The 17,242-nt window shown below is 38.3% G+C and overlaps 1 protein-coding gene across 3 annotated transcripts in view; it reads right to left on the minus strand.

Moving 5' to 3' along the window:
• The window catches only part of NAALADL2 (N-acetylated alpha-linked acidic dipeptidase like 2), a gene marked incomplete at its 3' end in the record, with an annotated part of 659,756 nt that overhangs the window by 434,738 nt on the left and 207,776 nt on the right, over positions 1–17,242 (minus strand). For 2 of the 3 annotated variants that reach the window (XM_014590332.2, XM_027774416.1), the window contains 1 exon segment: positions 3,967–4,037. 3 annotated transcript variants of the gene reach the window in all.

Below are 17,242 nucleotides of genomic sequence, written 5' to 3' on the forward strand. Positions count from 1 at the left end.
CCCACTGTGATGTTGAATTTAGAGTTCATACCTCCCAATTATCTAATAAAAAGGAGGAGAAAAACTTGCTTTACTCTGTGGGATATCATCTTTATTCCAAAGGTAACTTCTTCTCTGCCTCTACACTTTAACTGGCCCAAGAGTCATCTTTGGTCTCTCCCTGAGGGCCTCTATTCCTCAACAGATCCCTAAGGACCAGTCTTTCTTCCCACTCAGTCTCTGACCCCGAGCCTCTCCTCCCTAACGATCCACCTGACGGCAGCCACATTCGGCCAAGCATGCAGCTCTCACATCTCGCCAGTGGCTCAGCAATATTTCTGTCCACACTATTCCCAGACTACATGGCTATTCCACCAGTATCCATGTCTATACGGCTTGTTACCTTACGTTTTCCTCCATAAATACATATAGTAGTCACCATTCGGATCATCTCCTTACTCTTTGTTTTTTGAGACATTTTTGCTATAGGGTGCATGCGCTTGCCAGAAAGAGAGACAGAGCCAGAGAGACAGAAAGCAAGAAATCACCACCACCACCACCCCAGGGGGGATGGCCATGCCACAATCCATTCTCCTCCATTCTCCTCTTGGGATCTTGGGCATGCATGCACATGCACCTGGCATGAGTTTAAGCCGCCAGGTCTGGGACTTGAAACACTGTCAACCACATGGGAATCCAGGAACATAGCCATTATGCCACACTGTCTGCTGGTCCCACATCTCCTTACTCTTAAGTTCCTTTAACTCCTGTTATACCGATAATCTCTACAGCATACAACAACCTTATGTTTGATTTCACCCAGTCCTCTCAGCTTATGCTTTGGCACATATTTCAAGAGGTGTCATGATACAAGGAGTGTGTATTTCTCTGTTCGTTTCATGTGTCTATCCCTTGTGTTCTTACCTCTACTTAACCTCCTATACTTTTTTCGAATCTGTCTGCACTACCAATACTAGTATACAGAATTCAGGTTACATGAACTAATAGGTAATCTCCATAAAAGTATACTCAGAGATAGGTCAGAATTATCATGTATTAAGTCTCATTATTGTCACCATTTTAATTTCAGTTTCTCAGAATGGAGGCTGCAGTTAAATAATCAAAACTGCTGATTTTTTTTCAATCAATAATCTCTGCAGCTTGGATCATTACGATTAACAACACTGCGCTTTCCAAATCACAGTTCCTTAAATTCATTCTCTAAGGAAAACACCAATTAGCTTTCTATTACAGACAATTAAAAAATCTGCACACTAATTAACATCCTCTCTACTCGAATTTGAATCTGCGAATATTCAAAAGAAACTGCAATGAAAATCGGGGGGGGGGGGTAGTACGCTTTTGTTTCTCTCTAATGTCTTAAAAAAATATTCTTAAAAAACACTACGTGCATTTTTTTCCTAAGTCCTAGGTGGAAACAGAGAATAGCATTGTCACCAGTGACGGCAAATATATTAAAGAGAAAAGACTGAAGGATCTGAGAAACAGTCAGAGCCAATCCGCTGATTTCTTTCCATATTTGGGGAAAGCTGTCCCATATATCAGAAAAGCATGCTTTGATTACTATAGCCGCCATCAAACTTTTTCTGGGAGAAACAACAAGCAATAAGCATTTTAAGGAGGGAAGAAAAAGCGTCTGAGCCTGGCACTGCGATGCAATGAGCCGTGCACTGAACACTGCAGGGCTGGGGCCAGCTGCGAGTTTCGATGCCCCGTCAGCGTGAAAAGACGCTGGACAGCTGTTTCCATGCTCAAGGTCCTGAGGAACTGGAGAACTGGGGGAAGTGACTGTGGTGTGATGCAAGGAAACCTTACTGAGGGTGCTTCTCTCTCTGTCTCTCTCTCACAAGTATGGTATCATGAATAGAATAAACTTCGAAAACTGTCTGGAACCAGCCAGTGCTGTGGTAGTTAAGATGGCTGTGGCTTCCACACGGCTGACTATGTGGCTGGAGTCCTAGACTCAGCAGCTTGTAAAACAATGCTGGGTGTGTATGTGTGTGTGCCCCAAGTCCCAAGAGGACAATGGAGGAGAAGGGACTGTGCTGTGACCATCCTGCCTGGGGGCCAGAGGGGTGATTCTCCCTTCCCCAGTCTCTCTCTCACCAGTGAGTGCACGTGCCCTATCCCGAAACTAAGAGAGAAAGGGTCTGACGTGTCTCTACAGCTCTTGCCCCTAGGGTGATGCCTCCTAAGTACGGATGAGCAGTTAGGCATGCACAAGAAGTGCTCATGGAATGGATTTCTTCACCACTCTATAGCCAGTCAGTCATGAAATGTCAATGCCAGTTCTTATACTAGAAATGTCTCTGGAACTTTCTGCTGCTCTTAAAACTCCCTCCAGAATTCTATCACAGATTTTTTTTTAAATTTTATTCATTTAAATAACTTTATTGTAATTTCTGATTTACATGTAATAGTCATGCATCTTTGTGAAATGCCAGGGATATTTCAATGCATGGGGACTGTGCACAAGAATCAAATCAAGGAAATAGCATTGCCATCTTCGACATGCATTCTTACATTGTGTTGTACGCATTGGGGATACTCCAGTACTATCTTCTCTTACTACCATTGCAGATACCTTTCTACAAATTAGAAAGATAATAAGAGAAGTAACAAGTCTGAAATAATGACTCTACTCTTCCAAATGTCAACGGGCTCTAGTTTGTACGATACCACCTACATGCCTTTGTTAAACATAGAAAGCCTGGATGGACAGGCTTTTATCTAGTCTTTCATGATTTCTGACAATTTCTTCACCATACCTCATGCAACACCCAGTGTCCATCAGTACTGGACACTCCCATTGTCAGCCTAAACTCAGAGGAATACATGTCCTGCACGCCTGTATTTTTATTTATTTTTTTAAAGAGGTGTTTGCCTTAGGGAGTGTGTGCTCACTGGAAAGGCGGGGGTGGAGGAGACAGAGACATTGAGAGGGAAAGTGAGAAATCACTCCCCAAAGGGGATGGCCATGTCACAATCCTTTCTCTTTCATCCTCCTCCAAGGAACTTGGGCATGCACAGAAGTGCACCCGCCATAATTTTCAAGTCACCAGTTCCGGGGCTGGAACTGCAGTCGGCCATGTGGGAGTCCAGCAACGTGACCAATACTTCATCTTCTGGCCCCCCTGTTCGCCTTTTCACATCTGCAAATTACCCTCCCCATCTTTCCTTCATTCAGCAACAATCTAGCACTGCTCAGGGTGCAGGACAGATCCTCACATTACACTCAGTTAAAAAGTAGTTATTTTATTTTAATACAAAGATTCTTCAAAGAGTTTGTGGAAAAGTGAAATTAAAGTACAAGTTAATTTGGTGCCAAAAAAGTGGAAGTCCATCATTTTTATCAATAATACACATTTTCCATGAAGGTTTTGAAAGTCCCTTACAGATGCTTCTGATACCACCTCTGTCTTAGAGCCTTAGCCAACTCCTCAGCTAGAGGCACAAAGGTCCTCATTACGCTCGGACTCTAACTTCTGGGGATTTCAAGCACGTGTGTGTCTATCGCGCTTCCACTATAGAGCAGGTGCTTTCTTCTCATCTATATTCCTGACATCTGACAAGAATTCATTCTGCTGGGCTTGGAGGATGAATGAACGAGCAAAGTGATAAAAACAGACACCCATATGTTTGAACAAGAAAAATTAAATAATTCAGACTTCATAATTCGTAAATTAATTTTTATTTTGGACAAGCCCAGACAGAAATTTATGAAGTTTATAATCCTTTAACAAAAGACTTTGATTACTCCCTTGGAAAACAGTGACAAAAGGAAAATTAAGACTGCATGAGTTAATTTTAAGTATTTGTAGACCATCTAAATGAAAAATATCATTGTTTAATGTAACAGATATTTCTTAATAAAAATAACCTATTGAATTATGTAAGCTAGTATTTCAAATTGCTTTTTCACTAATACATACAATCGATTAACACACAAAATATGACCAGTCCTACCTATTCACAGATGAGAAGTAACGGGATCACTGAGTTCACGTGGAATTTGGGCCCAGACCTTCGGACCGCCACAGCAGTACTGTTTTCATCAGTTCAACATCTTAACATTTGTTGACTCTGATCAGAGTTAATGATTACACATCAGGCCTTCGTCATCTACAGGGTCCTGTTCCTACCTGGCAGGCAGTATGAGTACAGAGAAAGTCTAAAATCACGTTTCTGTTTCTTTCATTTTAACTCACAGAGGTAACGTTCCTCAGGAAAAAGCCTATGTATTATTTGTATAATCCCCTTCATACACATGTCTCTCAGTCCTCTGTCTTTACGACTTGTAATTTTGCTAAATGGGTGTCCAGAAGGATATGACACAACAGGGAACTTCCTGTTTTAAATATGAATTTATAGAAAAGTTTATCATTGATATACAAATTTTAAAGACAGCATCTGATTTTTATATTTTAGCATTTATAGGAAAGCAAATAACTGCTTCATGCAAAAAGGATGGAGGCTTTCATAACTGAAAATTTGTTTACAGGGAAAAAAGGTTTTTTTTTGGAGATGTTTTTGCCATAGGACGCATGTGCTCACCAGAAAGACAGAGAAAGACAGAAAGACAGAATGCAAGAAATCACCCCCTGAGGGAAGATGGCCACACCACAATCCCTTTTCCTCCATTCTCCTCTCAGGATCTTGGGCATGCACACACACTCATCCAGCATGAGTTTAAGCAACCATGTCCAGGAATCGAACCATGGTCGACCATATGGGAGATGAGTGACATAGCCATTATGCCAGCTGCTGGTCCTGAGAAAAAAGATTTTTAACTTCTAGAGTAAGAGTCAACTGACGACAAGGTTTAGGTATGGGATAAACACTGTTAGCTATTTTTTAAAAATTTTTCTTCAAGGAAAGAAATTAAATAAAACTAAATAAAATATAAGAAAGAAGTTAGAGGAAATCAAAATGTTTTCAAAAGAATGAAGTCCCCATAAAAGAATAAATATGCTACTATAGAAATCTGAGAAGATAAAAATTTTTAAATTCTATTTTTTTGTGTTTTATATTCTTTGTTGCTTCTTTATGATGGAATATAAATCATATTATAAAATGTAAAAATTAAAAGTATAATAAAAGGAAACATAATTTGGTCTGTTCTAATATTCTACTTTTGGTCATTAATAAATCCAGAAATTTACTCATTTTACAATATTAACATACAAAGAAAATATATTAATATTCATAGATATCCAAATAATATAAAATTCATATTTTATAAAAATAATTATTGGAATCAAGTCCTCATTCTAACAATTAAGTCAGATATTCTTCCATCAATATGCTAAAACACTTCTAAGCTTTAGCCTTTATTACACGAAATAGGTAAAAATAACTATACCTGAACAGCAATGTTCTAGACTGCCTTTTGTGAAAGCAGTTATAAACTGCATTTTATAAAAGCAGAATAATATAACCATAATTGAAAAATGCATTTAAAAAATATCAAGTACAATGTCAATAAAATTATGGCACCAAAATTTGGTCCACTGGGGATATAATGTACAACAATCATAAAGAATTAAAATACTATCATACATTCAAGAAATCAAAGTTAGATGTTATTTCATATTTTTAGTTGCTTTTATTGTAAAATAAACATAAGAAGAACCAATTTTAATCACTGAAGCTAAAATTTGCCAGAAAGAAAAGAAAAAAAGGAGAAAGAAAAGAAAAAAAGAGAAAGGAAACAGTCTATGGAGATAAATTAATGAAATTAAAGTTATACTGTATTAATTTGCTAAAAATAAGATAGTAGTAAATTACAAATATTAAAAAATTTGGAAAAATATACTGGTAAAATTCAAAATGAAAGTGGGGATATAACAAAGAATTTTAAGAGTTTAGTTGTATGATAAGAAAGTAAAAACTTCAATTGAATGTATTACTTTTGATAGTAACATAATCCAAGAATTAAGAGCTCTAGCAAATAACTTTCTACCAAAGAAAAATGAACCCAAACATTTTCTTGTCTTTGTCTGTTGTTTTTTTTTTTTTCCTAGACCAGAATCTCCATCCTCTGGCCTCAGCCTCTTGAGTTGCTAGAACCATAGGCTTGCTCTACCATGCCCAGCTTCTGAGGAGGCCTCACCTTGCAGAGTAGCAGTGTCAATGCCTCTGCAACTGGGCCACCAAGTATTCTTGATTGATTAGCATAATTGTGTAAACTTTTAATCACATTCTAAAATCTTCTCATGTGGTAGACAAAAATGTGGTAATCTGTCCAATTTATTCTTTGATAAAAATAGAATCATTTTTAAAAACTAAATACATTTCCAATAATTAAATTATGGTAATAACAACTGACTGGGCACTTATTGGGGTCAAATGCATGAGAAGATGTCTCGCATTATTTGACTTACACGCAACACCCCATGTTTGGTGTAACAATGTCCACTTTCTGGGCAGTGGTAAAAGGCTGCTGAAGAGAAGCCAGGTCTACATGGCAACCACAGTCCAAAATCCCTTGTCTAGTCAGAGTGAGGTACGTCAGGCCTACATGAGTGCTGAGACCCACAAGGTGGAGGATTGTAGGAAGGGGACCATGGAGCAATCAGACACTGTGAAGGGTGCTCCTATCTCTCTCCCTCTTACTCTTATCCTCATGTGTATACGCACATTCTCTATCATGGATAAAGGGGAAAAAGTCCACTTCATAAATTAAAAGACTGAGCGCAGAGTTCTTACATGTCCAGGGTCATCAGAAATACCTAGAAAAGCTAAAACATGAACCCAGTTCTATCTCACTCAAAAATGCATTTTCTTAACCACCAACTGTACTATCATCTCTCATCTATTATTATATACAAGTTATGTTATCTCATTATGCTTAGTTATAAAAGAATTCATATTACGATTTCCTTGCTGAATGTATTACCAGAAAAAACACTTCCTTTCCAAAACAATTTATCTCCTTGACTCAAAGAAAGTGAAATGAAACTGTTAATGCAAAAGTAAATAAACTTTAACTTGACAGGAAGGTTTTCTTTGGATTCTGAAACTTCTCTTTCCTTCATCTCCACCAACCTGCTTGGGGTGATTTGTTTTTCCCAGAACTGTTACTTCTCCTATATCAAAATGTTCCCGACCAGACTGAGGTAATCACTTCTAGCACATTTCTCCATTTCCACATTTCTACTCTATTGGCAGGTACTTCATTTCCTGGCCCAAATCTAACCACAGACTTTTCTGTATTGATCAGAGCCAAACCTCTGTGCTTCATTCTCGAAGGAACAGCTCTCTCTCTCTGCAATCAACTCCAACTACATCAGGGACAGCACAGGACAACGATATGTAAGGAAGAATAGGGGACTGGAGTTGGGTTTAGATATTCCTGACACTGTACTTGTTGGAGGACTGAGAAAATAAAAACAGAAAACAATAACACCAGGAGAAGTCCCACCTACCCCTGGGCATTCAGGTGCACATATATCAACATCAGATACTGTCTTCTGTGGGTAAATGCAGGAATCTGTGACCAGGCTGCCAGGTCAGTCCTGGCGTGTGTCAGCCAGAGCACAGCATCCACATTAGCATCACAACATCAGTTGACAGGAACCAGCAAAACTCTACTTAGCAGACAACTGATAATGCTGAACATTATCATTCAATGATATTTTAAGGGCAGGAAGAAATTCTACTCATAACTTGAATGTTAAATCCAGATGAGGTGGCCTGAAAAGAGTTTTGTAATCTGTGTTGAAGAAGCTGGAATTTCCAGTAATGTGTTTGGTGGTAAAAGAGGTTTGGAAAGGGTAACTAGAAGGCCCTTACCATTGACAGGAAAATTAGCCTCACCGCCATCATGGACATGTTTGTCAACAGGATGTTGGAAATTTGAAAAGTGTGATTTTATTTATTTATTTTTTTGTAACAGCACTTATTACATCTTTGTGTTCTAACTGCAGCCATCTCTTACTTCTGTAAGCTAAAACCATTAAAGGGCTATTTGAGCTCATTTGCACCAAGTTGCAAAACCAGCCCTTCAGAAAGTTCAGGCAAATGAACCCGAAAGTGTTTAAATAAAAATAGTGGTGGGAAGAATCCTGGCAACACAAGATGCCATGGTAGTCTGGATGGCACAGACACTTGGTATGGCTCTTGTGAAGAAGGTGCCCTTTAATACTGCCTGGAAAATAAACTGTTAAGTGCAGACCTTTGCTTATTAAAAAAATAACATGCACACCGGACACCCTTACCTACCCCTTCCCTTTACTTCATTCTGACTCACACCGTACAAGAGCCTCAAAGATAAACTAAAGAAGATAATGACCCTCAACGGCCCCATGAGACAAAAAGAACATCAACAATGCTAGTAGCTGTGAGGACACATTAAAGTCCTCACCTCAGAATTCCATGGTGAATGGGCCAAGAGCCATATTGAAAACAGCACAGTGATTAATTTCCCAAAGGTGAAAAGACTCAAGAAAGTAATAGAGTATAAAAATAAATGCAAGCATTGAATAACACATCTGAATAGGATACAGAAGAAGAGGGTTATATCAACAGGCATTCCCCAGGGCAAACAGAAATCCTTTTCCTGTAGTGCTGCCTCTGAATACATTAATAATCTAACAATTTACGGACAGAAATACCCCAGCCTGTAAGACTGTTGAGGGGATGTATCCAAAGTGGTCTGAGGAAGACCCTGCAGTGAAAGTAGTGTGGCTCTTCCCAAGCCTTTGGATATGAGTATCCAATTGGCAAAGGCAATCTACCCATGGAGCTGGTGCACAGTGCCAGGGACCTTCTTTCCTCTGACTGCTTCTTTACTGGCTCACTGTTAGTGAGGATATCAGATTCATTTTAACAGGCAGGTGTTACACAGTATAAAAATTCAAGTGATAGAAAACAAGGCAAATGATTTCACATATTATCATTGTGCCAACGAGCAGTAATTCCTACCAAATAGTATAAAAGCCTGTGTCATCTGCCATGTTGCCCTAAATCCATAGTCAACAGTAGTCAACACCAAAAGACTCACACTAAGGACCTTGAACTTCAGTGACATGGCTGTCAATTAACCCAGAAAAGACACAGGCACTACTGGGATTCATGCCTACTTTACCTCTTCAGCTTCTGTGATAAAAAATGGCAAGTTTCTGCAATTATCAAAAACACAGGAAACTGCCCATCTTCTAATATAAAGTCTACTTCAGAGTGGTGAGGACACTGGGAGAGACAAGTGTGATGGGAAGGCAGAAAAGGTACTGCTGAACTTTTTGAGAATCTGAAAGGAAAAATCTCAACATGTCTCCTTTCTCATTTTCTCAACTTGTTCTTACTAGACTTCAGTTGATAATATAGACTAAAGTATTTCACAAAAATATATGTAATAATTTACAACTATTCAAATAATCTTTCTCATTAGGTGTAATATCTTTTTTTGTTGTTTTGTTTTTTGCCATATGGTGTGTGCTCTCATTGAGACACAGAGAGAACAAAAATGAGAAATCATCCCCCATGGGGATGGCCAGTTGACTACCTCTATATTCTTTGGAATCTTTCAATCTCTCTAGAACACAAAAAGCAGGCTGGTTTAGATGATTTCCAAAGTTCCTTCATTCTTTCTTTTCGTTTCTCAGCCTTAGTTTCCTCATTTAAAACAGGAGGACAAGGAGTTCATTTGTTAATTTCGGTTTCCAACCATCTCTAAAATGTTCTATCTCTAAAACTCTTTTGAGATTTAAACATTTATTTCAAGTTTTCCAACCAGCAGAGAAAACAAGAACTGATGTATAGACCCTTAAAAATCCAATTTCAAATCATTTTCACCCTATAATTTTAATCAACTAGACCATTTTGATGGGTATTTTTCATTTTCACCCCATTAACACTAGACACATTACAAATTCACTGAACTTTCTTTGCTGTCGTCAGAGTGAGTTTGTAATAAAAGCTACTTCAACATTTTTCCTCTTAATATTCTGCCTTAGTGTACAAAATCCTTAAAATTTCATTATATTAATTATTATATTTATAAATCCCTCTGAACATAATTAGAAATTTTAATTTGTAAGCATTTTCAGGGTGCAGTCAAAGCTATAGATCAATGTTGAACATTAATAAAAAAAGGTCAGTAAAAATTAAGTTGGTGTTTATCTATACTAGCTTGTTATGAATTTAAGATGTTAATTTTAATCCCGATGGTGACAACTAAGAAAACAATGTAAAAATATACAAAGGAGAAAATCAGGAAGGAGTAATCATTAATAATAAAGGAATAATAATACAGGAAAATAAAAATAAATAATAAAGTAAGGTTACTCTAATATTTTACAAAATCAGCTCACAATAAAATCAAATATTTTAAATGCAACTGGAAACACAGTACTCTGTTTATTGCTTAATTTTCCCTAAAATTGTGGCTATGACTTTTTTATTCACAGTTATTTGGAAACTCCCTCTTATATTAGGAAACCTCAAATATTATTTGTAAATGATACATGTTATATTGTAAATTATACGTAATAATGATATATCTCAATTATTTAAGAAGTTTATTTAAAAATTGTATAGTTTCATTTTTCAAAGCTATGGCATAATTTATTTCTCTTTTTTCCAGGTTGTTGATATAGGGTGCATGTGGTCAGCAAAGAGGAGAGAGACAGTGAGAGGAGAAGGGAGAAATCACCCCTGGGGGGATGGCCATGCTGCAATCCCTTCTCCTCCATTCTCCTCCTGAATGTTGGGCACATATGCACATGCACCTGGTGTGATCCTCAACCCCAGAGGTATGGGACTCCAAACACAGTCATCCATGGGAGTCCAGCTCCTTAACCACTATGCCACCTGCTGGCCCCAAGATATTTTTCTTTTAATGACAATGTTACTACAAAATATTAAAATTATGATTTTGTATCTAATAAATAGTACTTGCCAATTTGATTTTCTAAATAATAAATTTCAGTTTGCTAAGAGCTAGTGCTGTCAAATTGCCTCAAGATGATTCTGGTAAAATATATTATCATCTTGAAGTATGTTAGCCATCATGATGCCCCGGGTCTGAGGTAGGGCACTCTAAAATTCTAAGTATTTCAGTCAGTTTCTCCTCCTTGTTTATTTTCATAAATAGCTAGGATTGCTCTAAACCTAGTTCAGAGAAAGAACAGAGAACTAGTTTAGCTGAATCACCCATTCAATGTCAAAATCTGTGATGACAGTAGAGTAGCAGGTAGATTTTTAAGAACTCTGAGCTCTCTAGGAGCTGGCAGATGGTGTGGTGGTTAAAGACGCTGCACTCCCACGTGGCAGACTCTGGTTCAAGTGCCAGACCCAACAGCTTGCTTTCTCACTCTCTCTCTCTCTCTCTCTCCCTCTCCCTCTCTCTCCCCCCCTTCCCACATCAATCTAAAACAAAAAGAGTTAAATAAAATATTTTCTTAAAAGAATTTTGAACTCTCAAGTTGGTCAAATTTGTTAGGATTTTGCTTCTATCTTCATGTGATCTCAGGCAGATTAGGTAAACTCTAAGCCTTGGTCTTCTAATCAGTACAATGGACATAAAATGGTGTCAATAAAATGGCCCCACAGAGGAGAGGGTGAAAGTGATACAGCGCAGCTACGTTACTCAGCAGAGTGCCCGGCATTCAGCAAAGAGGTCTAAATGGCAGCTGTTAAGAGGATTGTTTCATGTTTTGTTGGACTTATTTAATTCTTTATTTTTTAAATAATTATTTTAATTGACTTTATTTTATTTTATTTTATTTTGACCAGAGAGTGATAGAGAGAGAAGAGGGAAAGTGAGAAAACAAGCCGCCAGGTCTGGAACTCAAACTGTGTTCAGCCATGTCGGAGTCCAGAGCCTTTAACCACACCACCTGCTTTTCCCTTCATTCTTTTTTCTTTAGAGAGATTTTTGCTATAGTGTGTGCTTATCAGAGAGAAAGAGACAAAAAAATGAGAAAATGCCCCCTGGGGCGATGGTCATGCCATAATTCCTTCTCCTCCATTCTCCTCTTAGGATCTTAGGCACACACACATACACATACACACACACACACACACACACACACACACACACATTCACAGTGTGATTTTAAGCCCGTCGGGTTTGGGATTCAAACTGCAGTTGAGTACATGGGAGTCCAGTGACATAACCATTATGCCATCTTCTGGTAATTCTTATAATTACCCTGTAAGACTTAAATTTACGAATAGATTTATGTAACTTTTATGACTTGAGAGGCAGTATAAAAATGAGCTGTATTTCTTCAGAGCAACGATGCCTCCCATGGTTTGAGCCATATAGACCCAGAGGATGAAAACAGAATAAATGATCATCTGTCATGTATTACCGAGTGCCTGTGAGTATGCCTACACTCACATTGGCTTGAAGGTGAGCATCCCTAATCCTAAGTGAAACCAACCATTATGCCAGATTTTAGGCTATCCTCATTTTGAATTAACATGTTTTATTTACCCCAAATTAGCTATATATCTAGCTAACTGCATCAGTTAGTGACTGGTGAGCAGTTATCTGATTCGCACATGTAAGAGATGTTTATTTCAAGTGTAACTGCCATGCCAAGTTTAGAAAGATATCTTAGGGGCCAGCTGTGGCATGGTGGTTAAGCGCTGGACTCCCACATGGACGACCTTGTTTTGAGTCCCAGATGTGGCGGTTCGATTTCTCACCTTCTCTCTTGCTCTCACTCTCTGTGTCTCTCTGCTGAGTGTATGTGATCTATAGCAAATTAAAAACATAATAATACTAATAAATAAAGTTAAATAAGTATTTTAAAAAAGAAATGCCTTTTAAAATTTTCAGGAGCACAAACTGAACTGAGATCATATCATGCCTTGTTTTATAATCCTAAAACAGTAGAGCATACATAAATTATTCATTGTGATATGCTTTCTGCGGTAATGTAAAAACCTCAGACTCTCTTTAAATTGTCTACTTGCTTCTTAGCACTTTCCAGGTATTTATAAAAAGCAAAACCAAAACCCAAATGTCATATTTGTATAACTATCAAAGCTAAAATAAACTTCATTAGATAATCTGACCAACAAAGACAAGTGGCCATCATCTGGCCATGGTGTTGTAGAAGACCAAGTAAGCATTTCAAGATTTGAGTAAGAGGAAAACGACCCTGTAACCTGGCAATATTACCTCAGTCACATAACCCCTATCCAGATCATCTCAGATATCTGTAAATACTAGGCAAATACAAAAAGAGAGCTTTGACTTCAAGACTAATAATTTTTAAATCATTGTTCATTTTGAATCAATTTTCAGAAATACATATTTACAATGCTTTTTTAAACTTATATTTACTTTTTTCTACATTTTTAAAATCACATGTGATCACTTTACTTCGTTATGACATACAACGTCATGTTTCTCAACATGAATACAGTGCATGTTAGTTGAGTCATAGATATTACCATATACGCAGTCATCAACAGACAACTTTTCACTTCTCTTCTGTTTCCCCAGTCCCCTCCATTCCCATTCCCTAATCATTTTTAGCATGATGTTTCATTTTGAATGGTTGTGATGGTAGATTTCAGATTTTTTTAACTATGTAATTATTCCCCTCTCTCGCTCTTCCCAATTTACCACCCTCTTTTTAATTTATCACTTCCCATGAAAGAGAAAAATAGCAAAAAAAGAATAAAAAGCATGAGGATTTTTTTACAACATCCTAAATTATAATTTTTTTTCAAAATATGTTCTACTACTCTTTCTCAATATCATTACCAAAGATTTATTTACAAATTACTCTATGTTACATGTAAGAAATAATTTAAATGAAGGGACAGCAGGTGGCATGGTGGCTAAGGTGCTGGACTCCCATATGGTCAACCATGGTTCGAGTCCTATACCCAACAATTTGAAACTCACACTGGGTGTATGTGCATATGTGCCCAAAATCCCAACAGGAGAATGAAGGAGAAGGAATTGTGGCATGGACATCCCCACTGGGGGAGGGGGGGTAATATTTTGCTTTCTGTAACCAGTGAGTCAAGTGCCCTATAGCAAATAGTTCTCAAAAATAAAGAGTTTAAATGGAAAAATATGTTCATGTAGTAAGTGACCTTGAAACTCTTGTAAATTTTCTATTATATTTCAATGAGGAGGTCCCAGATAAATCAGAACATATGTGCATAGGAAGTTTATTTCCCTCAGATACATCATTTCCTTTCATTAAAAGGTTGTTTTTTGTTTGTTTGTTCATTTTTTAAATATGGCTCCAGCAGTTGATACGGAGATTAAGGGACTGAATTCCACAAGGCCAGTTTTACAAACTGAGTCCCAGACCCAGTGGCTTGAGAATCACGCTGGACACGTGCATGCATACCCAAAATCTCAAGAGGAGAGTGGAAGAGAAGGGGTTGCACTGTGGCCATCTCTTCCTGGGGGCTGATTTCTCACTTTCTCTCTGTCTCTCTCTCACTGGTGAGCACACATGCTGTATAGAAAATACAAAAATAAAAAAAAGAAGAACTAAAAAATTCAATAGGGCTTTAAAGACATAAATTTTACATGACTATAGACTTAGAAGGCAGCATATTAAACCTATAAGCTCAGAGGTAATGCACTTCCTAAAATGTGAAACACATTAGTTCCTTGCAGAGGCAACATAGAAGAGAGAAAATTCAAGAATAACTGACTCCTTCAAATCCTTGTTGTTGAAAAGCCATAATATACACGACCATTTATACATGATAATCTAAACATAATATGCTCCTGCAATTTGCTTCTACATATTTTTAACAACACATTTTTATATGTCATGTAATACAGTAAGTTTTGTAACTTTTCTGCTGTGAGTCATTAGGAATATTTATATTCCACATTAGGACTTAATTTTACAATAAGAACATATTTATTTCCAGATACTACTTGCACATAGGTTAGTTTTCCAGCTACTATCAATGTCAGAATAAATAAATAAATAAAATAAATATCTTCAAAATGATAATCCATAAGCAGGAGTTCCATGAAACTTTTCAAATCAGATTAATCCAATTAAGCCATCATCATAAGGTAGATACTCCTAAACTTGAAGAATGGACTCTAGCATGTGGTATATTCACTAGCAACAGTTGTCTTGTTTACAAGTAAAAGGGACTGGGACTTGCAGGTGGCGGAATAGTTATGTCACTGGACTCCCACAGAGTCGACTACAGCTTGGTTCCAGACCCGGCAGCTTAAAAATCTCAGGGCCGGCACGTGTACATGCGTGCCCAAAATCCTGAGAGGAGAGTGCATGAGATGGGATTCTGGTGTGGTCATCTCCCTGGGGGATCGTTTCCAGCTTTCTGTCTCTGTCTCTCTCAGTCTATTCAGCGAACACAGGAGTCCTACAGTAAAAATTTCTCTCTTAAAAACAGAAAAAGAAGAAGTAAAAGAGATTTAAGACAATATATCTTGTGAGACCTAGTGATAGAATATTATGTCTACTTCTGTGGAAAGGATTTATGATGTGAGATTGGACAGGAAAAGTTACATTTAAAGAGCCCGTGAAGAATACTTGGATACTGCATCAGCTGGATAGGGATCATTAGGAATAAACCTGCCCAAAATAGAAATAAAAGCTGCCCAAAATAAAAATAAAAGCTGCCCAAAATAGAAATAAATTAGTCTTTTTTGCCCTTTGTTTACCAGACACAATCAATCTCACACACACACACACACACACACACACACACATACACACACATACACACAAACACACACACACATACACACATACACACAAACACACACACAAACACACACACACAAACACATACACAAACACACACACACACACACACACACACACACGATGCGACTGCACAGACAAACCAATTAAGGCAACTGAACAGAATTCAAAACATGTATATGTGGTTTAACTAGCTACGACAAAGGGGGATTCTCCCAGACAGGAACAAATGCTGACGTTCCTAGCTTTGCCGGCCCAAGTCACAGGCAACAATCCATGAAGAAGGACTGCAGTACAAACGTCGCCTTGTACCAAAACCAGCTACTAGGCAGCAAGAGACTGGCAGCTGTCATTCAGCACCTGTCCACACAGCAAATGGGCCCTCCTGTCACGTCACAGCCTCCTGCTCTCATGAAATGGCCACAAGAGAGTAAGTGTTCTCCACCGGAAATCCATGATAGAACCCTGCTAAATCTGAGACGTGCTTATCTGTGGCCTGTAGTCCCCCATGCAGTGCCTGAATGAATGAATGAATGTGCACTGTGAGTGAATCTGCCCATGTTGTCATACAGGCTGACTTGAAGATTGATCAACAGGTAAAACAGATCAACTGGTGTTTTATATTTCACTATATCATCAAAATCGCAGCTCCTTGGCAGGAAGGCCTCTTTGCAAATAAGAAATAACTAGCCAAGTGTTGCCCCGCACAGGCTTCACCCACAGGAGAGGTGGGGAAGAGGCGGAGTGACAAGCCTACTGCTGCTTCGTGCTGCAGGGCATCGGGTTCCCTGTGTGTAGAATGGGAGCACGCCGCCTGCTCCATCTACTTTACAGAGCACTGGGTGCTTTAAGTCAGATGCTTAGGAAATGTTCGGTAGACTAAAACATTAGCTGAATAAAAGTCATCCTTGTTGCATTTCACAGCAGAGGGGAAGCACCACATTACTGCACAGGGTCTTTTTTTTAATTTATTTATCTATTTTATTTTATTTTATTTTTTTGGAGAGATTTTTGCTATAGGGCGCGTGCACTCACCAGACAGAGAGAGACATAGAGACAGAAAGCGAGAAATCACCCCCCAGGGGGGATGGTCACGCCGCAATCCCTTCTCTTCCATTCTCCTCTCGGGATCTTGGGCACGCACGCACACGCGCCCGGCGTGAGTTTTAAGCCACCAGGTCCAGGACGCGAACCGCGGTTGACTACGTGGGAGTCCAGCGACATAGTCATTACGCTAACTGCTGGTTCCCAACTGCACGGGGTCTTATACTCCTTCCAGATTTCTTTGGACAGATCATTCATTAAAGATAGGTATTTATTTCTATTGGGAAACAATCGTTAAGGAACCTCTGAGCCACAGAAGTATGTACTGTACATAATCCCTGCTTCTACCTTTTGTGTACATTTTTGCCCAAAAATGAACAAAAACACTTTACGCAGGAAACACAAGCATCGTTAGAAGTGCATCTTCACCAATTAATAAGGCAATACAGCCTGTGCAAATCCATCTTGCTGGGAAATGACAATTTCATCTTTTACAATGCATGGGAAGAGTTTATACTGGC

This window comes from Tupaia chinensis, unplaced genomic scaffold (assembly GCF_000334495.1).
Source record: "Tupaia chinensis unplaced genomic scaffold, TupChi_1.0 Scaffold000430_1, whole genome shotgun sequence".
NCBI classification, from domain to species: Eukaryota; Metazoa; Chordata; class Mammalia; order Scandentia; family Tupaiidae; genus Tupaia; species Tupaia belangeri.